This window comes from Rhinatrema bivittatum, chromosome 1, assembly GCF_901001135.1.
Source record: "Rhinatrema bivittatum chromosome 1, aRhiBiv1.1, whole genome shotgun sequence".
NCBI lineage: Eukaryota > Metazoa > Chordata > Amphibia > Gymnophiona > Rhinatrematidae > Rhinatrema > Rhinatrema bivittatum.
The window spans coordinates 606,159,344-606,182,698 of record NC_042615.1 but is presented as its reverse complement, the minus strand read 5'-3'; positions in this window follow the sequence as shown (position 1 = coordinate 606,182,698).

Below are 23,355 nucleotides of genomic sequence, written 5' to 3'. Positions count from 1 at the left end.
ATATGGCAGACCTGGACAGACATAAAAATCTCTTTTTTGGAATAAGATGTTGTGCAAGCATAGACTCCACCCATGTTGGGACCCATTGGAAGAGGAATGGAACAGGGAATTAGGGACAAGGCTAACGTGCTTTCTCTCAAACCCTCTTCTTTTCTAATGATATACCTCTCATGGAGCTTCAATTAAAATTTCTACATAGATTCTACATAGCCCCCAAAGTTGCCTGACACCTGAATTTACCGGGGTAGGGTGTTGCCCTAAATGCAGGGAGACTGATAGTTCCTTGGGCCACCAATTTTGGACTTGCCCTGTCACTCTTCATTTTTGGAAAAGCTTCCATACTTACCTCCAACACCTAAGTGGCATCTCTTTCTTATTCACAATAAACATTTTTTTGTGGGATGACTTGAGAGGTATCCCTTTCCCTACTAAATATGTTAAATGGTGGTGCAGACTGGCCATATTACTGATGAAAAAATGCATTTTTTGTCATTGGATGTTGACAGACCTACCAACTGATACAAAAAAAATGTTAAACCCAAAAATGTGTTGCTGGCCCAGTCTAGTTGGTGACCAGTAGTGTTCCATCTGACTGGGCATCTGCTGTATGTTATGCTGTTTATTCTCAATAAACAAATTTCAACATAAAAAGGCACAATAGCAAGGGGTCATAAGAAAGTTAACCGTCAAGAGAGACAATGGACTCAGAGGTTAGGAGGCTCCCAGATATCACACAACTGGGCTGATGATCTCAGTGAAGGGATGTATAGGTGCGACCGAATTCATCTGTCGGGCATTGGCTATGATTTTTTCAATAATGAGATACAGGAAGCCCTCAAATCATTATTAAGCTGAAGAGGCTGCAGCTTTGGGGGGGAGGGGGCATGAGGCAAATGTTACTACCTCATGCCGGTGGCAGGTGCACGAGCAGGTGGGCCAAATTGGTCGGCCTTTGGTTGGGCTCCCTTGCTTTGGAGGTCATGGCAGGGGGCTGGACTGAAGGGGCTGCCTTGTTAGGAGAAACTGCAGGTGGCAACTGGGATACGATTGGTGTCAAAAAGTATAAAGCGGCTCATGTATGATACAATAGTTCATGGTTATGATGTTAATGATATAATAAAGCTACAGCCTCTTCGCCCATCAGAGTCTCTGTTTCAATTTTTTTCAAGGGGTACAGTTCAGAGGAAGGAGGGGGCATGGGTGCCAACAAGCAGCGGATATCGATGGTATTACAAGGGCTCATGCTTCATGCCACATGCTTCATGCCACATGCTTCATGCCACACGCGCCATGACGGTATGACAAAAATGTATATGGGCCGTGCGCAAGCGCGGCTTCAGCAACTCAAGCCCATCCTGGAGCAGGAACCATGTCATTGGGGCATGATGCTCACAACGCAAAAAAATTCACAACAGAGAACAGACAATGATAAAATTCTAATGTTTTTCACCTAGTTTGTCAATTGCATCTCTCATTAAATTCTATGGCAAAAAGTAAACATTACTTAAAAATGTATCCACTAACATCTTGTCTTTGCCATTTTAATTTTTCTGGCAAATATGTTTATTTATTTAAAATTTTATATGCCTGAATTTTGGAAAACTGGAAAATCTTCTTTGCATAATTTATATTGCTGTTAAATTACAAATAAAACCTGAATAGTGATGTGTTCCACGGCCGTGGCACCCCACGACCGCGGCCCCCTACCTTAGCTGCAGCGTTCCTGCGCTGCGGGAACCCCGGGGGAGGGCTCCGATCCTGGCCGTCGCCCCCGCACGGCCTCTCGAGCTGCCTGCTGCAGGGGGAGCCGTCCTGCTCTCCCCTCGCGGCGTCCAGCGGCGTCTCTGCTCCGCGGGACAAAATCAAAGATGGCCGCCGCCATCTTTAGGCTCAAGGCTGCACCTCCTCATTAGCCTTAAAGGGATATGATCCCTTTCACCAGGCTCAGCTGTTCCCTATGAGCTGGAGCAGAGGAAGTATAAAGGGAGACTTCCTCTGCTCATTCCTCGACTTGGCAACGTCCCCTAGCGCTGTCTAGTCTTCTTGCTTCGGTGAGTCTTCAAGCTTTGGATCCCATTCCTGCTCTGTCTTGGTGTTCCTGGTTCCTGACTTCGGATTGGCTTATGGTGATTCTCTGGTTCCTGACTTCGGATTGGCTTTGGTGATTCTCTGGTTCCTGACTTCGGACTGGCAAGCGGTGATTCTCTGGTACACAACTTCGGACTGGTGAGCGACGACCCTCTGGCACTCGACCTAGGACTCCTTCAAGACTCCGTCTCCAAGGGCCCACCTAAGTCCCAGTGGCCCGGGTCCCTACGGGCTCCTCCTGGGGGGACCGCGGGCTTCCAGGGCGAAGCTCCAGTTGGCCTTTGCACCGTTACCCTGACCTCCCTAGGTTCACCTAAGTCCCAGTGGTCGGGTCTCTACGGGCTCCTCCCAGGGGGATCGCAGACCACCAGTGGTGAAGACACAGCGCCTCATCGCGTCTCTTCATCGTCTCCGTGTTCGCCTCAGTCTCCAGTGCCAAGGGTCAGCTGGTCCTGCCTCCTGTTCTGCCTCGCCACCCGACAAGAGAGCCTACGGACCCTCCGAAAGGTATACCATCCTCTCATCGGCCAAGGGTCCACAAGCCTGAGCATAACAAATAGGTTTCCAGAAAAGTAACAATTATAAACAATTTTTGTGGTATGTGTAAGAGGAAAAGGGCTATAATTATAAAATCCTGGAGATTACCAACATTCATTTAACAGTGAATTATAGAGAATTTAGCACTGTGATGTTTAATTCAACTATAAAATATAGTGCAACTGTGCAACTTGGCCAAGGCTACCAAGATGGTTTACAGGAGATGTATACATAGTAATAAAATTACGGGAAATACAATCATAACATTAAAAGTCACAGGAGGTACCTACATAACATTAAAAATAAACAAACAATAAACACATAATTGGCAGCCAAGTTCAACTCAATTTGGTAGTCATCATATCTTGTCATTGCAAACTCCTTTATAAAAACATGTCCCTCAACTGACACCTGCAGAATCTTCTGGGAACAGAAAGGTTTTTATAAATTTACAAAACTTAAAATAGTCTTTGTTCTGATAGTAATTATTAATTTGTTCTAGAGATCAGGCGCTATCACTGAGAAAATCCTTCTAGCAATACACTGACTCTTTATTGCATTAGGAACTTCCAGCTAGTGACCTTGTGAAGACCTTAATAATAGCCCTGTTACATACCATTTCAGTTTCTTACACAAATATTATGAATCATAACCATGCATACACTTAAAAACCATGCAGATGAATTTTAAAAGGCCTACGCACACTGAAGCCGGGAGATACATGCACAAGTCCAGCCGGCATGCACCGCACGGATTTTAAAAAGCATGCAAGTATGTGCATATCTCCTGGTATGTGTACAAGAAATTTTTACAAAAAAGGAGAGGGATGTGGGTGGAGTCTGGGCAGGGCATGGGTGTTCCTGGTCTGTAACCTGAAGTATGTGCATAAGTATTTGCATGCTCAAACACAGGGTTCTCCTACCATATAACTTTACTTCTGCTATGGATGGCGTGTAAGATTTAAAATTAAAAAGTCAGGGCTAGTCAGCAGGGTTTGAAGGGTCGGCTATCACAGAAATATGGGACATGGGCATGGAATATTTGGGCATGGAACGGTTGCCCTATGAGGAAAGACTAAGGAAGTTGGGGCTGTTCAGTTTGCAAAAGAGATGACTGAGGGGAGATATGATAGAAGTCTACAAAACCATGAAAGGACTTGAACAAGTCAATGTAAATCTGTTATTTTACTCCCTCAGATAATAGGAGGGCTACGGAGCACATCATGAAGCAAGTAGCTCATTTAAAACAAATTGAAGAAAATTCTTTTTCACTCACCGAATAGTTAAGCTCTGGAATTCATTGCCAGAGGATGTGGTTACATCAGTTATTGTAAATGGGTTTAAAAAACATTTGGATAAATTCCTAGAGGAAAATTCCATAAACTGCTAGTAATAGCAATAGTAGCTTGTGATTTGTCTAATGTTTGGGTACTTGCCATGTACTTGTGACTTGGATTGGCCACACTGTTGGAAACAGGATACTGGGCTTGATGGACCCTTGGTCTGACCCAGTATGGCGTATCTTATGTTCTTATGTTCTTAAGTCTTAGGAGCCTCCCTTATCTGAATAGAAAATCAGTAGGTCCTATAAGTTTAGTATATAAATCAGTCAAAGAGTTTTCCGAGTGCTATAAATTATGTACCACTGAACTTTTAAGTGTTTTCTCATGTGGGAAATCAAACATTATCAGGGGCACTACACTTCAATCAGTCCTGTTTCACCATGCTTAGCCATTGTAGAGGAATTCTCATTTTTTTAACATTGTGCTTTATGGTGACATTTTTTGAGATGCTTTCTGCCTGCTCTGCTTTCTCAAATGCACTGAAGTTATAGCATTTACCTCGTTATTTACAATTATTTCCAGAAATGCCATAGTAGGTTTGATAGAAAGTGAGGGAGAAAGTTTTAATGAAGGCAACATTTCATATCTCTAGTTTAGAAGATAGGTGTTCAGATTTAAAAATCAAGAACTAATTAACCGCAGTGAAATCCATTTGAGCTCTGGGTTACAAAAAAAAAAAAAGCAAACAAATGATAGTGCATCTTTCTTTGCTTTGGTAAATGATCAGGCCTGGATTTGTCAATAGGCACACTAGGCCTGTTCCTAGGGTGGCAAAAATCCAGGTTGGGGGGGGGGGGGGGGGGGCAGCAGGTTGGCTGAAGATTTGCTGGCTTTCTCCCTTCCTTTCCCAATCTCTAAGGTATTAGAACATAAGAACATAAGAAATGCCATACAGGGGCAGACCAAGGGTCCATCAAGCCCAGTATCCTGTTTCCAACACTCTTCTCCAAACTGAACAGCACTAACTTCCTTAGCCTTTCCTCTTAGGGCAGCTGTTCCATGCCCATTATCATTTTGGTCGCCCTTCTCTGCACTTTCTCCAGTGCAGTTATATCCTTTTTGAGATGCGGTATGTTACGTCGGAGGTGGACCCTTGGGCTGAGGTGGGGTTGATGCAACCCATAGGTAAGGACCTATGGGCCCCCACCATCGGCAGGTGGAGTGGGCTGATAGTCAGAGGCCACTGGAGCTTCACCTATACCAGCCCTCGTTCCCTGCGGGTTGAGCCTTTAGGTGCTGGGGCCGGAAGGACATAGGTGGGCCTCTGTATGTAGTTGAGGTATGAGTTGGTTCAGCCCAGAGACAGCAGGTGAGAGATGGTACAGTCTTACTCTGGACAAGGAAGTGTCCTGGAAACTCGGGCGCCAATGGAACAGAAGCAGACAGGGGGTGCTCGAACAAAAGCAGGCCGAAGCCTGAGTAAACCACGTCCAGGGAGTAAGCTGGAGAAGCGTTGAAGAACAGGCTTGAGTCAGGGCTGGCGGCAATCTGAAGGCATGCAAGGCTGACATCTGATCACGGAGATAGTCAAGCGTAGTCAAGCAAAGCGGAGGTCTGGGTTTGGAGATAGGCAGTAGCATAGTCAGGCGAAGCAGTAGTCTGGATCTGGAGATAGGCAATTGTGTAGTTGGGTGAAGCAAAGCAGGGGACCGGGCTCGGAAAGATTCAATGGCGTGGTCAAGTGAAGCAGAAGTCCGGGCTTGGAGAGAGTCAATGGCATGATCAGGCAAAGCAGAGTCAAGTCCGTAAAATCAATCCAAGGAATGAAGCAAGGTAGGAACAAGGAGACAGGAACCAGGAACAACGAGAGACAGGAACGCAGAGATGAGAGATGAGAGATTACTTTTCTTCACCAATGAAAATAACATAAATTATACTAATATATATACTATAAAATAATTTTTGTTTTAAATGTAATATAAAAGATAGAAATGTTTTTATTTCAGAATGTTTAAAATTTTCCCACAGAATCTACCACAAGCTGTCACAGGAAACTAGAGGACTCTGTCTTAGAGACCTTCTGCTCCCTGTTGTTCAACCTTGGGGAGGAGGGGGAGGGAGCGACGGCATCAACAGTGTCTAGGACGCCAAAATCCTAAATCTCTGTAAATGACTACTTTTCGTTGTAGGGTGGGGGAGAGGTAATAGTTTCCTTTGCTTCTTTTGGGCTTCCAGCTCATTTGAAACCAGGATGAGATCCAGTGCCATGAGCCTACATTTGCAGCTGTTTGTGGATCTTTCCCCCTATTTAATATTCCCTCCCAATTCACCTAGCCCAATCATCGCAGCAATGTTTCACAGGCAGGGGCCATGCAGCAGGATTTCATCCAGAACCTTACCATCATGGGCCCTAAATCCAAAGGGCTGGATGTCATAAGGTGCCCTGAGCTGAGTTCACAGTTTTACTCACAGTTGGGTGCATAAAAGCAGAAACCGTATGTTCTGTGCATAAAATATTTTTAATTTTGTGCTTGTTTTAATTTTAACCTTGTGCACACTGTCTAGACTTTCCCTAGGTAATGATGAGTGCTTAGCTTATGCAACATGCTGACCATACATATTAACTCGGGTTGGTGTGTACACTGTGTAAATCTGCATACTTTTCAACTCCTATTAGCTTACTGCATTGAGAGCTGAAAAAATATTTTAGTTCATGCATCAAGAAACTGTGCACTGAATTTCTGTGCACAGTTTTTTACCAGTTCCCTTATTATACTGGGCCTAAACTGAAAAACCTTTGATCATTACATGAAATGTTTCTCTACTGCAAACCAATATAATTTATGCTCAGTACACTTAGTTCTGCAAAGCTGTTTTCATACTTTAAGTAAAAAACATTTTATGCAAAACTGTAAACTGCTCATATTTAGATTTATGGAGTCAATTCAATACACAGAATGCTAGAATAGCATTCAGGATTCAATTTAATAAAAGCTTCCTGATCTCATATCAGAATAAAAGCAATTAAATTAAAACATGATCAATTTCAAAGCATGCATGCAATACGTTAATAAGAATTTGGTGTTAAACGAGCAAGGTGTCCCTAACAGCCTAATATGACTTGCATTCCATGTAGTGTGCTAGTTCCTGAGATAACAGCAACAAAATGAAATCATGTTTTAAAAGTAGTATAATTATAAGAACATATTTGTAATGTTGAAGGGAATAATTTTGTAACAGCTCGAATAAGAAAGTCGGCAAATTCACATTGGAATTGCATTGGTTTTCAAAGCATACTTCTGCACATTTGTTTGCAAACTTCCTGCCAGTTTGTGTGCAACTTATATACGTAGATCCAAACCCCTCTCCAGCTGCCTTCCCAGTAACGCCTCTGCTGAGCCCAGTTAATCACTAGTTTTCCGCATTCTGGATGGGCAATTTTGTAAATGGTAGAATCACAACCAGAGGTGGGTGGGGCTAAAAATAAACAGGAGCGATTTATCAAATTGTATTACTATGTATTGTTGCATGTTAACCCACTTGGTAAGTCAGCAGGACCCATTAATCTCAATGGGGCCTATTGACTAATACACATTAAAGTGCATTAGTGTTAGTTGAATTTGATAAATAAGCCCCATAGTAACATAATCAATGGCAGCAGGTGGAAGATGACTATGATTTGCCCACCTCAGATGGTAAAAGATGAGCACAATGCTGTCCGAAAACTTTTTGACAACAAAGTGACAGCATTTAGACAAAGAGAATGACATACATAAAAATCAACAAATAAAAAAATAAAATAAAATCTTTCAAAGAATGCATGGGGGTTGCATGTGTATAAATAGCATAAATGTGCACAAGTAGCATCTACACTTCTATATGCTATTTTATAAACTTTAAAAATATGCATATACTTGCAGATAACTGGGAAAATAGGGGCAGTCTAGTAGTGTTCCAGGCTGGGGTTCAGAAGTATACACTTAAATTGCTCTTTTGGAAGTGGCATAGATGCATTCATTACCAAACTTGTCTGAATGCTTTTACACCTGTTAATTGACTCGAACAATTGAAATCAAACTTCTCTACAATTGTTTGGGGGGTGGGAGGTCTGGTGAGGGCTCAGAGTGAAGCCCTTGATGGCCTAGGAGAATTGATGAAGGTCTGGATGAACTTGTGGAGGTTATTGACAAATGGTGATTCTAAGGTTGCCCAAGTAAGTATTTTGAGAAGCGGAGTAGGCACATCATTTCTGGGTTATTATATGTGAATTGTTACAATTACACAATTTTTTTTTTTAATGGTTTAGGAAAGTATATGTATTCCTGCATTACAAACATTTGCATGCATTGAAACATACTTGCAAACTTTTGGGGCAGAAATACTTTGTATTTTATAAACTGTGCAACTACTGGCACACAGTTTATAAAATCCTAACATAAATCTCTTCATGCCCACTTATGTTAGCAAATGTTTACCATGGACAGCTTTGAAAGTTCAGCTAAGGGAGAGTAATTTTATAATCGTGTGAGTAGGGCCAAAGTCTACATGCAACCTGCACATGCTGCCTTTAGTCAACATTTTCAAAATGAACTTATTCACACAAATTGACTTGGAAAATGGTTGGGTTATTGGCCTGGTGCATGCACAGATTCACAAGCACAAATGTTTGCCTTCTCTTTGGAAGATGTAACTTGTGATGGTTAAGTTATATGCTTACTAAAATCAAGAAGAACACATATAAGTTTCAACTCAAACCCAACCCTATAATCTGAAAGATCTTTCTCCACTTTGCGTAAAAGTAAATGAGTAACTGGTTTATGTGCACTGTGGTACCAAGTGCAGTCAGAATGGCCAGAGACTAGATGCAGGCTAGGCTCTGGCTGCATATTTATGAATTTTTATTAATTCACAACAGAAAAACAACTCTGCATATCTTTGCAGCTCATAAACAAAGAAGCAGTATCACAACTTATAGTCTCTTGGTCTGGGCCTTTCCAAAGGTTCCTCCTGTTTATCCTGGGCCTTCTCTTCCCTCCTGGGCCTGGTTAGATAAATACCTACCCAGGTGCCTTCTCCCAGACCAGGATTTCCTGTTGCCTGGGCCTTAAAGTAGACTGGGTAAGATGTCTTGATCCAGTCCCTTAAGGTATTCTAGGATTTTTTTGTTTATTTAGCCCTTCACGTCATACTTTTCCACCCATTGAGACCTGACCATTTTTATAACAGTGTTTTATGCAATACATGTCTTTGAAAATTCAGCCCAAAAGGTAAATAAATGAAGTATTCTTTATGCAGGTAGATGCATGTTTGTTCATGATTATTGCTCCATCCCCTCCCTGCCCCCCACAAAAGTGTGGATAAAAGTATGCATGCTGTGTACAGCACACACAAAAGCTATACAAGAGAATTTTCTCATCAAATCTCCTTATATCCTTTCCTCATTCCAATTCCGCCCCCTGGAATTCCTAATTCAACTGCAAGGAATAGTATGAATGAAACTATTCCACACAAAATCCCTGGGTTGATTTTCAAAGTGTGATTTATACTGATAAAACCAGGTTTATGTATGTAAAATACTTTGACAATAAACCTCTTAATGAATGGCTATAGTATGCAGACAAATAATAAGAAAATGACAAATAACAAAATATCTTGGATTTTTCCTTGAATAAAACTGTATTTTGAGCCAGGTTAAAGACATGATTGCACAATGGAAAATCCAGATTAGTTTGGCATTGTTAATGATAGAATAGTTTCTATCTAGTACTGGAATAAAAGTAAGCCTTTGCAAGGATTTAACAGAATGCAGAATCTATCTTTAATCTCCTAAAATCTGTTCCAACCATGGTGGAACATTCAACTCTCTTTTTTTTTTAAACAAGTCCAGCTATTAACATGTCCAGCATGGACATTGTTAAAAAATAAAATCTTAGAAGAATAGTCCAGATGTATTCCACACATTAAGAAAGGTGGAAAGAAGGCAAAACGATTACTGGCATGGTTAAAAGGTGATGTGAAAGAGGCTATTTTAGCCAAAAGATCTTCATTCAAAAATTGGAAGAAGGATCCAGCAGAAGAAAATAGGATAAAGCATAAGCATTGACAATTTAAATGTAAGACATTGATAAGAAAGGCTAAGAGAGAATTTGAAAAGAAGTTTGGACTGAACCAAATCACGTAAACCTAGAAGATGTGGTAGGCCTAATTGACAAGCTGAAGAGTAGTAAATCACCTGGACCAGATGGTATATACCCCAGTGTTATGAAGAAATTAAAAATGAAATTTCAGATCTATTAGTAAAAGTTTGTAACCTATCACTAAAAGACTGGAGAGTGGCTAATGTAACCCCAATATTTAAAAAGGGCTCCAGGGGCGATCCGGGAAACTACAGACCAGTTAGCCTGACTTCAGTGTCAAGAAAAATAGTGGAACGTGTTCTAAAGATCAAAATCAAAGAACACATAGAAAGGCATGGTTTAATGGAACAAAGTCAGCATGGCTTTACCCAAGCAAGTCTTGCCTCACAAATCTGCTTTACTTCTTTGAAGGGGTTAATAAACGTGTAGATAAAGGTGAACTGATAGATGTAGTGTATTTGGATTTTCAGAAGGCATTTGACAAAGTTCCTCATGAGAGGTTTCTAAGAAAAGTAAAAAGTCATGGGATAGGTAGTGATGTCCTTTCGTGGATTAAAAATGGTTAAAAGACAGGAAACAGAGAGTAGGATTAAATAGACAATTTTTTCAGTGGAGGGGGGGTGGGCAGTGGAGTGCCTCAGGGATCTGTACTGGGACCCGTGCTTTTCAATATATTTATAAATGATCTGGAAAGTAATATGATGAGTGAGGTAATCAAATTGGCAGATGATTCAAAATTATTCAGAGTAATTAAATCACAAGCAGATTGCAATAAATTGCAGGAAAACCTTGTGAGACTGGAAAATTGGGCTTCCAAATGGCAGATGACATTTAATGTGGATAAGTGCAAGGTGATGCATATAGGGAAAAATAACCCATGCTATAGTTAAATGATGATAGGTTCCATATTAGGAGCCACCATTCAGGAAAGAGATCTAGGCGTTATGGTGGATAATACATTGAAATCAACTGCTCAGTGTGCTGCGGCAATCAAAAAAGCAAACAGAATGTTAGGAATTATTGGGAAGAGAATGGTGAATAAAACAGAAAATGTCATAATGCCTCTGTATCGCTCCATGGTGAGACCGCACCTTGAATACTATGTACAATTCTGGTCGCCGCATCTCAAAAAATATATAGTTGCAATAGAGAAGGTACAGAGAAGGGCGATCAAAATGATAAAGGGGATGGAACTGCTCCCCTTAGGAGCACACACTGCAGCAGTTTTAAAGGGTTCCCCTGGAACTTTGATGACATCAGTGCCGCAGATGGAACAATGGCCCCTCGATATGCCTCCTCTCTGGGGCCTCAGGAAAGCCGCAAACAGCACCACTAGAAGAGATTTTTTTTCCCTTTATTTTCTTTTTATCTGTTTTATCTGCTTTAATTGATTGTTGCAGCTAAATGAACTATTATTTATGTTTTTTCTAAGATGCTTTGGGCCTTGGTATCAGTGGCCTATAAATATAAATAATTAAATTAAATAAGCCAAGAGCTATGAGGTCAATTTTGACAAACCTCTCTGCAGTGTTTTGTCCAGTTCAGCAAGCTTATTCAAAAGAAGTAGATATACATTGTACATCCTCTTAAACAAAAGATACATGCAGGCAGTTGTAAGGTTACCTGAATGGAGGAATGAGAATTGTGAACAGACCTGTATGGATACCTATATGCATGACAGTATGTGGCTGTCTTAAGGAAGGAAGATAGATTTGGCACCATAAATGGTCAGTAGCTAATCAGAGAAGAGACTCAAGATGGACTCTGGCTGTTTTCCAATAAGCTTTTTATTAATCACAGCAAAATGTAATAAAAGCAGTTCAGCAGTTCTCAAAACAAATAACAGCAATATTGGCCTTCAATAGGCTCCTTCTCTTCCCTCAGGCCCCTCATTCTCCCAGGCCCCTTCTGATCCTCATCACCCACACCCCTAAGTCAAAGATAGGGTTGCAGCCCCACTTGCCCATACCCATACCCTCCCTCTGGAAGCCAGAAAATTTTAAAAAATTAGGGTATAGGCCCTCACCCCTGACCTCCCCCACCACCTCTGAACCTTTAAATTGATCCCATTACGGGGCCGGGTTCACCTTTGCATCTGGCCTGGTGGGCACCATGTGACAGGGCTAAGGTCCAAGGATCGGATCCAGGCCATGTAGCTGAACTCTAATCCCCAGACCTTACCCTAGTCACATGGCTGAGTCAAGGTCAGGTTGGCACCATTTTGGAAAATGACGCCAACTGGGCCAAGTGCAAGGGTGCATTCAGCCTTGATGCATGATTCATTTGAAGGTTTGGGGGGATGCAGGAGGGGGTAGGGAGTGGGGTGGGGTTGGAGGTGGGGATGGGATAGGGGTGGGGATGGGATAGGGGTGGGGATGGGGGACTGCACTCTAATATTTTATTTTCTGACTGCTGGGGGAGGGGGGAGGTATGTGCAGGTGGGGGCCATGTCCTTACCTTTGACTTGGGATGTTGGGCTGTGGGGATCTGCAGGGACAGGGATACTATCTTTCAGACTTGAAGGGGTGGGGGGTGGAGAACAGAAGTGGCTGGGACAATATCTTTGACACTTGGGGGGCTGGGGCTGTGGATTTGAAGGGGCTGAGACATTTTCCTTGACACTTGGGGGTGGGGGTGGGGATTGGAAGGGTACAGGTCATTATCTTTGACATTTGGGGTAGTGAGGGTGCTGGGATCCAAAGCAGATTTTTTTTTACAAGGACCAGGGCATGGGAGTTGTCACCGTGGGGGCATTTTTTCTATTATTTTACATTTTGGGGGTGTTGGGACTACCTTGATTGGCAGGCCTGAGTTGAAAAGGTGGTCTTCACTGACCCCCCACTCCACCTCTCCATTTGCTGAGACTTTTTATAAAAAGTTCAGCCACTTTAAATATACAGTGAGAGCCTTGTGTGTTAGGGACCCAGGGCTCCCTATGCAAATCTAATGCATTTCAAATAGGCATTGTTATTTTGTCATGGCTGACCACCTCAGTTGGATGTGATAAAATATGTTCATCAAATTGACTATGCATGACCCTCTCTGTGTGCATTTGCATTATTTATGTATGCAAATCACATGCAAAGAGGGTCATTGTAATAGGGGAGGATATCTGGGTGGGGAGATGCAAAATATTGTGTATATTGCACAATATGATGCAAGTTAGAACACTAATGCAGCTTGATGCAACACCCAAAGAGAGAGAAAATATGCATCTTATGACAGCTGAAACACCTTATTCAATTACAAGCATTAAGTGCTAAACAGATAAAGAAGGAAACATTTTAATATTATCGTATTTTACATAACTCTGCATTAATTCAATACACATAAATATACATAAGAACTTATCTTCCCTTTTATACTTTTAGGAGTTAATGTTCCCAATGCTATTTACCTACCCATCGTGGGTAATCTGCACCTCTGTTAGAGAAGGTCTGGAAATTTTTCTAAGGCTTCCTCAGGTGAGCATTATATCATCTAACACTCCTCCTGTGGAACAGCAGATGCTCGTACTTCACCACCAAGTTTGGTTGCTGTGCAGGGATAAGTCATTTTGGAATGACCCCACCCCAAAAGAACTAAATGTTTGAGCCCGCAGAAAAAAACATGCATATAAGTTTGCAATACTTTTGTGCATCTGTGCACGCATATGATTTCATCTAATATATGCTTGTACTTGCATAATTGTTAATGCACATGCATATGTTTTTTAATAAAAGATAAGTGTATTTTATAACCTGCTCAAAGATAGGCATGCTGATTATAAAATACAAAAATTACAGAATCCACTGATGCCAGGAAACAACCAATATAGACAATTAATAAACTATTCCTGAAGAAAATATAGGGTGGGAAGCTCACCGAGACCTCATATATCGCATACCCTGTGTCAGGGTTTAATGAGAGCTTATAGTGGTGCAAGCTTCTCTTAATATTATAATCATAGGTCTCAGTGAGCTGGATGTTGTGGGACGCTGTAAGGAGAGCTGTCCCGACGCACTTAAAGTCTCTAACTGTGCTGTGAAGTTGTACTTAACTTGCAACTTGCGGCTTGAGGTTGTAGAAAGCTGATGATGAAGAAGATCAAGCGGTCGAATCCGACTTTATTGCCGACACGACGTGTTTCGGAAGAAACCTCCTTCCTCAGGGGGTCGGATACCACTGATAACTGCTTTTATTTCTTGCCTTGGATACTCTGCTTTATGTGTGCAAAACGTTGACTCAATTTGCTGAACCGCACGGCGTCTCTGTGAACACTCTTGTCAAAGAGCTGTGGTCAATCGCTGTGCCGTGAATGAACTATCGGCAGATTATAAAATACAAGCATAATTGCACATAAGTCCATATACACAAGTTTATGATCTCGGACACTCTTTAAAAAAAGTTATGCTCCCTGATCATAGATTATGTTGAAGGTATAAAAGGAAATTTTTTGTATGCATTTCTGTACATGTTATGGGTTAAGTAAACTGATAACTGCAGTTTTAAAAAAATCACCTTCAACATCATCTATATATGTGTGTAATCTGAGGGTTTTATTCAGATACTAGCTGTACCCAGCCACGCGTTGCTGTGGCTCAGTCTGGTTAAATGGAAAAGACAAAAAAGAGAAAGCGCACATTTCTAATATGTTTAATTTCACAATGCTTGTGGTATACAATATTTTTTGTTGTTCCATTGTCTGTGCAGATATAGAGATTGTCTGGTTTGCTGACTCTAGAACACGCAACATATAATTGTCCATGTGAGAAGCAATTTGTGTCTAGATGCAAACCGCATAATTCTAGAAATGAAAAAGAATGAAAAAAGAAAAAAAAAACTATACTCAGTAAATGAACAGTATGGTAAATGACACAGCTCAATTCCAATGCAATGTCACACGAAATAATTAAATAAAAATGAAAATAAATTGAAATCTATGAAAATTCAATTTAACAATGGAATCGTAAAATATTTAGTACAAGCCGTTAAGCCCATTAAAACGGGTGAGATTTTTGTCCCCTCTCCTCCTACGTCTTTGCTCTGCTCCGCTCCTCCCCCTTCCCCTCCCAGCACCACGAAGGGCCAGAGGCAGCGGCGGTGGTAGGAGCTGCAGTGGTGGCCGAGGGGGATCTCGCGAGGCGTAATGGTCCTGCCATCCCAACTCCCTCCCCCCTTCCCCGGTAGCAGAGGGACAGGCTCAGACCCCTTTCACTCTATCCTTACAGGCCCCAACTCTTTTGCTCTCCCATTCTCCTCTACACTCAACCCCTTCCACTCTAACCTATAAGTGGAGAGCTGGGGGGGGGGGTAGAGACTCTCTCTCTCTCTCATACAGCCCCCTACATAGGCTTCCTCTCTCTCTCTCTCTTGCAGATACACTCTTCCTCTGTCCCTCACACATGCATGCCCAATCCCTCTCACACACACATACACAATCCCTCACGTAGTCTCCCTCTCTCTCTGGCACTCACACTCGCCTTAAGCGCACATTAACACACTTCTCTCTCTCACACAGTTAAAACGGGCAATATGTTTGTCCCCTCTCCACCTAAGTCTTTGCTCTGCACTCACAAGAGCTTGCAAAGTTCCCACACCTGTTGTGTCCGGGAGAGTGAGGAAAACAATCCGTTCACCCCCTCGCAAAGGGCAGGCGGCAGGCACTACAAAAGATTTGGGACACATTGCCTAGCTTACTTTGCTCTTTCTGGGAGATCTGTGCCTTTAAGAAATCCGATCGGGGGCTTGAGAGGGAGGAGGGAGCAGGGCTCTGGCTTTCACTTTTGTGACGGTGCTTTGCTGGGAGTTGGGGTGGAGCAATGCCCATGTAAACTCTTCCCGTGGTGGCTGAGACCTACGGGCGGCTTGACAGCACTGCCTTCCCCCTCCCCTCCCCCTCCCCCCCCTGCAGTTGTGGGATATTTACTTGGCTTCTCCTTATCTGCAGGACTCAGGGGGTGGGGGAGGAGGGTGAGCTGTTCTCTGTTCAGCTCTTTGTGCTTTGGCTGCTGCAGGCTGCAGCTGCTTCTGATCTCTTCACAGCCGCTTTCTACTGCATTTGCTCTGCTCCGGCCGTCCCAACTCCCTCCCCCCCTTCCACGGCGGTGGACGGACTGGCTCGGTAACTCTTTTACCCTTTCCTCCTCCTGTGCGTAACTGTCCGGCAGTCCCTACTCCCTCCTCCCTTCCCTAGTGGTGGAGGAACGGGCTGAGCCGTTTCTCGGAGCGGCGACTCGTCTGCCCTTTCCTCCTCCCCTCTGTGACACCCAGCATGTAGCACAGAGCTCTATGGTCCGCACATGCGCGGTAGAGCTGCTCTCTACTGCGCATTTGTGGTCCATTTATATTGTAAATAGAGTGTGTTGCTTTTACGTCCAACAGATGGCGCTGTTTTTCCAAAAAAGCATGTTTTTACCTGTCACAGGTGTGACATCTATATAATATAGGTATATAAAAACACACATGTATTGGAATGCAATGTTGTGTCAAAATTTCAAAGCAATCGGTGAAGAACTTTCGGAGATTTAAGATTTTGAATAAACAAACATTTACATTTTTATTTATATAGATTTCACAGCATGCACAAACATTGCAGAGACTTCGTAATGCAAGGCAAAACATGTTTATTTATTTTCGTCAACACTAAGGACAACACAAGAATCCCATGTGGCTATCACAAGAATATCCACAGTAAAGAGTGCAGACCTCCTACATTGAGTCCCAATCAAATGGATTCAAATGACAGATTTAGACAGTCAAATTTTTTTATTATTTAGTTCAGCAACTCCACTGACTTATAGTACAGACATCTTATAAGCGTCCCCCGACACGGTCCCGTATTTCGCCAAGGGCTGCATCGGGAGGGACCAAACGTTTCACAAGTAAAGCTGTAAGGAAACATAAAAGGATCAGGACCAAACAAAAACCTCAGAACAAGTCAAATGTACACAGGTTCAACATACCTGAGTGCAGGAATTTTTAACCATGGCAGGGAGTGCATAGAACCTCAAAGCAGACAGGTATTTGAACCAGAGTTGGCGCAAAATTCAGGTGAACCGATCATGTGGTTCCGGGGGGCCAATCAAAAGGGCCCCCGTCCCTGAAGCGCAGCTAGCAGTCAGATGAACGGATGTCAATCAAAACCCATCAGTCACGTAAATAAATACCATTCTAACTCACGATTTAAACCCTTAGGGATAAGAGTGTCTAATAAAAAGATCCACCTTTGTTCCTTCCGACCAAGGTAATCAACATAATTTCCTCCCCGAGGGGGGCATGGGACCACAATGACAAAAAAGAAAAGGTCAGAAATGGTATGCGAGTGCTGGACCCAGTGCTCCACCAGGGGTTCGTTTTCTCGGGAGTTCTGAATATTAGAATAGTGCTCAATCATACGCCTTTTGACCATTCTTGACGTTTTCCCAACATACAACAGAGGACATGGGTACTTAATAATATATACTACACCATGTGTAGTATATATTATTATACATGGTGTAGTATATTTCGATCTTCGACATGGGCACTTAATAATATATACTACACCATGTGTAGTATAATATATTACTACACATGGTGTAGTATATTTTGATCTTCCCAGGACAAGCGCCTCGGAAAGATCGAAATACACGCTCCCACGTCCGAGGCATTGTACAAATAACTCAGCGTGTGACCAGAGCGACCAGGTTCCCGGTCGATCCCTGGCAATAGAACCAGCAGCGATATTTAATTTGTCTTCCCGAACCTTGTCTAGTGCTGAACTTGGGGTACTGGGTAAGGGTTTATCTTTTGTCCCGACCGCTAAATGTAATGCCTTTGATTTAAAAGTGCACTTGTATCGTTTTTTTAGATCCCTTAAGTTAAAGCTGTTTTTTGCTGATTCTCCTGTGAGTCGGGATGACTCCCTTGTATACGTGAAATCCAAGTGGACCCCACCTGGACCAATGGATCCGTTAGTTTTGGCCTTTGAAAAATTGGTTTATCAGGATGTGCATCATCTGGTATCTGGTCGTCACTATACATACTTTAACTTATCTAAAAATGAACATTTAGCTGTAACCAACCTTGAAAGGGACCGTACTATTGTAATAAAACCTGCTGATAAAGGGGGTGGGATTGCCATTCAGGACAAGGCCCAATATGAGGCAGAGGTCTATCGTCAATTAAATGACCCCTCTTTTTACCTTCCCCTACCCCGTGACCCCACTCCTGATCTTTCGGAGCAGATTCAAGAGGTAATTCAACAGGCGCTAGAGGCTAGAATACTTACGAACCGGGAGGCGAAGTTTCTGATGGCGGAATTCCCGATAACGCCTGTTTTCTATGTTCTCCCTAAAGTCCATAAGACCCTGGAAAATCCCCCGGGGCGTCCCATCGTGGCGGGGATCGGTTCACTTTTGGAGCCTCTCTCTCAATTTGTCTATGTTTCTATGTTTCTATGTATTCGGTCATATATTCGGGATTCATCCCATCTTATTTCGATTCTGGAATCCACACCTATCCCAGCGGGGTTTTTTTCTTTTGTTACACTGGACGTTATTTCACTTTATACGAATATCCCTCAGGTGGAGGCATTAAGGATTGTGGAGGATGTTTTGAACTCACGTCCGGCTCCGTATCAGGTTCCCACACCCTTTCTAGAGACATTAGCAGAATTGGCCTTAACAAAAAACTTTTTTAGTTTCAAAGATACGTTTTACCAGCAGATTAAGGGGACAGCCATGGGGGCCACCATGGCCCCCAGTTTAGCATGCCTATTCGTGGCGAGATTTGAAGAATCATTTGTTTATCCATCTGAATGGTTTAACTCCATCTTTCTATGGTTGCAGTTTATCGATGATGTATTTCTCATTTGGCAAGGCACGGACGTACAGTTCTTTATGTTCTTAGACTGGCTTAACTCACTTGATCACAATTTACAGTTCAACTTTTGTATACATCCTCTGTGGATAGCCTTTTTGGATAATTTGGTCTCGGTAAATGATGGCCATTTTGTGACCACCATATACTGTAAAGAAACTGACAGAAACACTTTACTATCATTTGACAGTTGTCACCCACGGGCCCTTAGGAATAATATCCCCACGGGCCAATTTTTGAGGCTCCGGAGACTCTGCTCGACTCGTGCTGAATTCTTGGATCAGGCAAATCTTATGTCTGCACGGTTTTTGTCAAGAGGTTATCCTAGAAGGGTGGTGAGAAATGCTTTCAAGCGGGCATTGTATGTAAATCGTGACTTGCTTTTTCTCCCTCAATCCCGTCCATCTGATGTTGTAAATAATTGTATCCTACCTTTCTCTATTTTGAGCCTGGCAGTGACAAATATTGTTCGGAAACATTGGCAATCTCTATCCTTAAATCGCCTGTTTCAGGGACCCTTACGTTTTACGTATCAGAGAGGGAGGAATCTGCGCGATAGGTTAATTCATGCGGATTTTAATATAACTGATGTGGACTCTACAATTTCAGCCATACATAAACCCTGCGGTAATTGTTCTGTGTGTAGTCACACGGCACCCCTTTTGTCATTCACACACCCGGTTACGCAAAAAACCTTTTCTTTAAGATCTGTCTCTGATTGCACCACACATGGTGTAGTATATATTATTAAGTGCCCATGTCCTCTGTTGTATGTTGGGAAAACGTCAAGAATGGTCAAAACGCGTATGATTGAGCACTATTCTAATATTCGGAACTCCCGAGAAAACGAACCCCTGGTGGAGCACTGGGTCCAGCACTCGCATACCATTTCTGACCTTTTCTTTTTTGTCATTGTGGTCCCATGCCCCCCTCGGGGAGGAAATTATGCTGATTACCTTGGTCGGAAGGAACAAAGGTGGATTTTTTTATTAGACACTCTTATCCCTAAGGGTTTAAATCGTGAGTTAGAATGGTATTTATTTACGTGACTGATGGGTTTTGATTGACATCCGTTCATCTGACTGCTAGCTGCGCTTCAGGGACGGGGGCCCTTTTGATTGCCCCCTGGAACCACATGATCGGTTCACCTGAATTTCGCGCCAACTCTGGTTCAAATACCTGTCTGCTTTGAGGTTCTATGCACTCCCTGCCATGGTTAAAAATTCCTGCACTCAGGTATGTTGAACCTGTGTACATTTGATGTGTTCTGATGTTTTTGTTGGCACTAAGTCCATTGTTTGGTCCCGATCCTTTTATGTTTCCTTACTAGGGATGTGAATCGGGTGATCGATCATCTTAACGATCGATTTTGGCTGGGGGGGGAGGGAAATCTGATCGTCATGGTTTTTGTTTTTTTTAAATCGTAAAAAATCGTAAATCGGGGGAGGGCGGAAAACCGGCACCCTAAAACCCACCCTGACCCTTTAAAATAAATCCCCCACCCTCCCAAAGCCCCCCAAAATGTTTTAAATTACCTGGGGTCCAGTGGGGGGGTCCCGGCGCTACTTTTGCCCTCACTATGGCGCCATTTTGAATATTGGCAATACGGCCCGCGTGCAGGAGGTCGCTCCCGGACCCCCACTGGACTTTTGGCAAGTCTTGTGGGGGTCAGGAGGCCCCCCCAAGCTGGCCAAAAGTCCCTGGGGGTCCAGCGGGGGTCCGGGAGCGATCTCCTGCACTCGTGACGTCGGGTGACAGGAACCAAAATGGCGCCGGCACTACCTTTGCCCTGTCATATGGTAAGGGCAAAGGGCCACCGGCACCATTTCTTTTAATGCAGCCGTGGCCCGAGAGCGGGAGATCGTGCCGGGACCCCCCCACTGGACCCCAGGTAATTTAAAACATTTTGGGGGGCTTCGGGAGGGTGGGGGATTTATTTTTAAGGGTCGGGGTGGGTTTTAGGGTGCCGGTTTTCCCGCCCTCCCCGATTTACAATTTTTTGACGATAAATCGGGGGAATTGTTATTGTATCGCAGCTCTAACGATTTTTGATGATTTAAAATATATCTGACGATTGTTTTAAATCGTCAAAAAACGATTCACATCCCTAGTGAAACGTTTGGTCCCTCCCCATGCAGCCCTTGGCGAAACACAGGACCGTGTCGGGGGACGCTTATAAGATGTCTGTGCTATAAGTCAGTGGAGTTGCCGAACTAAATAATAAAAAAATTTGACTGTCTAAATCTGTCATTTGAATCCATTTGATTGGGACTCAATGTAGGAGGTCTGCACTCTTTACTGTGGATATAATTGGTTGAAGTGCAGCAGATGCTCTGTTGTTCTCCTGGCTATCACAAGAATCCCATGTAAATGTGCCACAGGATAGATCTGGCCATTTTGATTAACTGATTCTGTTTATTTTGGTGTGCATTTTTTCCTGAATTCTCCAGTTTCCTGCTAGTGCTTTAGAGTTTGTATTGATCTCACAGAGCTTTACAACAGAATATCAGATTTAAAGGAATATGTTTGATTTATTTGTAATTAAGTGGATTCAGAACAGTACACTCTAATAGGGCACCAATGATTCACTTGTGCTCTGCCCTGTTCATGTTGAGATTTCAATAGGGTAGTCAAAGCTGGCATCTTTGTGCTTATGCAACAAGTTTATCAAAGCCACTCAGAAACCACAAACAACTCTGAAAAGCAATGTTTTGTTTTTTTTTCATGTAGCAGCAGGAGACTGAGATAATCTGATTTTATTTTATGCATCACTTAACCTGACTCACAGTATCAATTTTTATTTTTTAGCAGATTTATCAAACGCTGTTCCTCAATATAAATCAATATGTCTCAGCAAATGATACTCAGCACATTATTGAAATTCTCCTCAGTTGCAAATGCGAAAATTCTAAGCATTCATTCATGTTTACTGACATAGACCATAATATCCTGACCATGAAAGCCAGTATGAGATGGTGGTTGAGGGTGTCTCTTTGTTGTACATCATGATAATTTAGGGTGACAAACAAAAATGCTTGTTTTATTCTAATGGCAAATGCTTTCCAATACATCAAATGCAAATCAATCTTCCAGTAAATAAACATTAAATACCAACCCATAATAACTTTACTGTGAACAGCTTAACGTGTTTGTATAAATCAAATGAATTATTTGACAATGTAAGCTTTGTTTTAAATATAGAAGTGGAAAAAAGAAGGAAAAACCTCAGGAAAAAAAAAACAGGCAACAATTCAGGCTCTCATGCCTGTTAATTATAGGTTAAAAAAAGAAACCTTTTCATATGTAATCCACTTTGAAGGGCCTGAAAGATGGAATACAAATATCACAAATAATTAAATAAATGTAATTTCTTTATCTCAAAAATCTTCATTGATTTTAATGCTCAAGTAATCCTACTAAAATTTGCTTCTGCAACTCCTAGGTCAATCCACCAGGGAGCAGACAGACCCTGATCAGTTCTTCAGGGTATAACCCTCAGAGGACAAGACTCTTTGCACATGCCTAGGGGAAAATGTATATCCCTGAGACACATCCCACAAAAAAGGTAAAGAAAAGGCAAGAGGAGGACCCCAAAAATACAAAAACCCTACCTAAGCAGGAAAAAGAAGTTACAAATTAATAAATGAACACTTTTATTATATGTTATTTGTTCAATATTTTCTAATTTTGGGAGAGTTTTAAATTTTCTTTACTAACTCGTTTACATAATATTTAACCAGCAATCAGTAATTAGCTATCCCATGTGAATCTGCAACAATCTATTCAATAAAATACCCATGAATTTACCTAATAAATCTATATTCAATGGGGTACCCAACACGCACAAATGTACACGTGATTTTATAACATGCGCACGCTGCCGCGCGCATGTTATAAAATCCGGGGTCGGCGCGTGCAAGGGAGTGCACACTTGTGCACCTTGCATGCACCAAGCCCTAGGGGAGCCTCGATGGCTTTCCCCATTCCCTCCAAGGCTGCTCTGAAATCAGAGCGGCCTCAGAGGGGACTTTTCTTCTGCTCTCCCCACCTTCCCCTCCCTTCCCCTATCTAACACCCCCTTCCCCCAGCCCTACCGAAATTCCCCCCTACCTTGTTTGACTTTTTACACCTGCCTCTGGCAGGCGTATCTTGCACGAGCTGGCCGGCTACCGGCACGCCATCCCCCGGCACAGCCGCTGTGCCGGAGGCCTCGGTCCCACCCCCGGACCGCTCCTGCACCGGCGCCATACCCCCTTCCCGCCCCTTTTTCAAAGCTCTGCGACATACGCGCGTCCCGGGACTTATGTGCACCACCGAGCCTATGCAAAATAGGCTCGGCGCACGCAGGAGCAGGTTTTCAGTGTTACGCGCGTAAGTTACGCGCGTAACCCTTTGAAAATCTATCCCAATACCATTAGGTAATAGATCATTGAGAATTTCCCAGTTATAATCACACACCCCTGCTCTTAA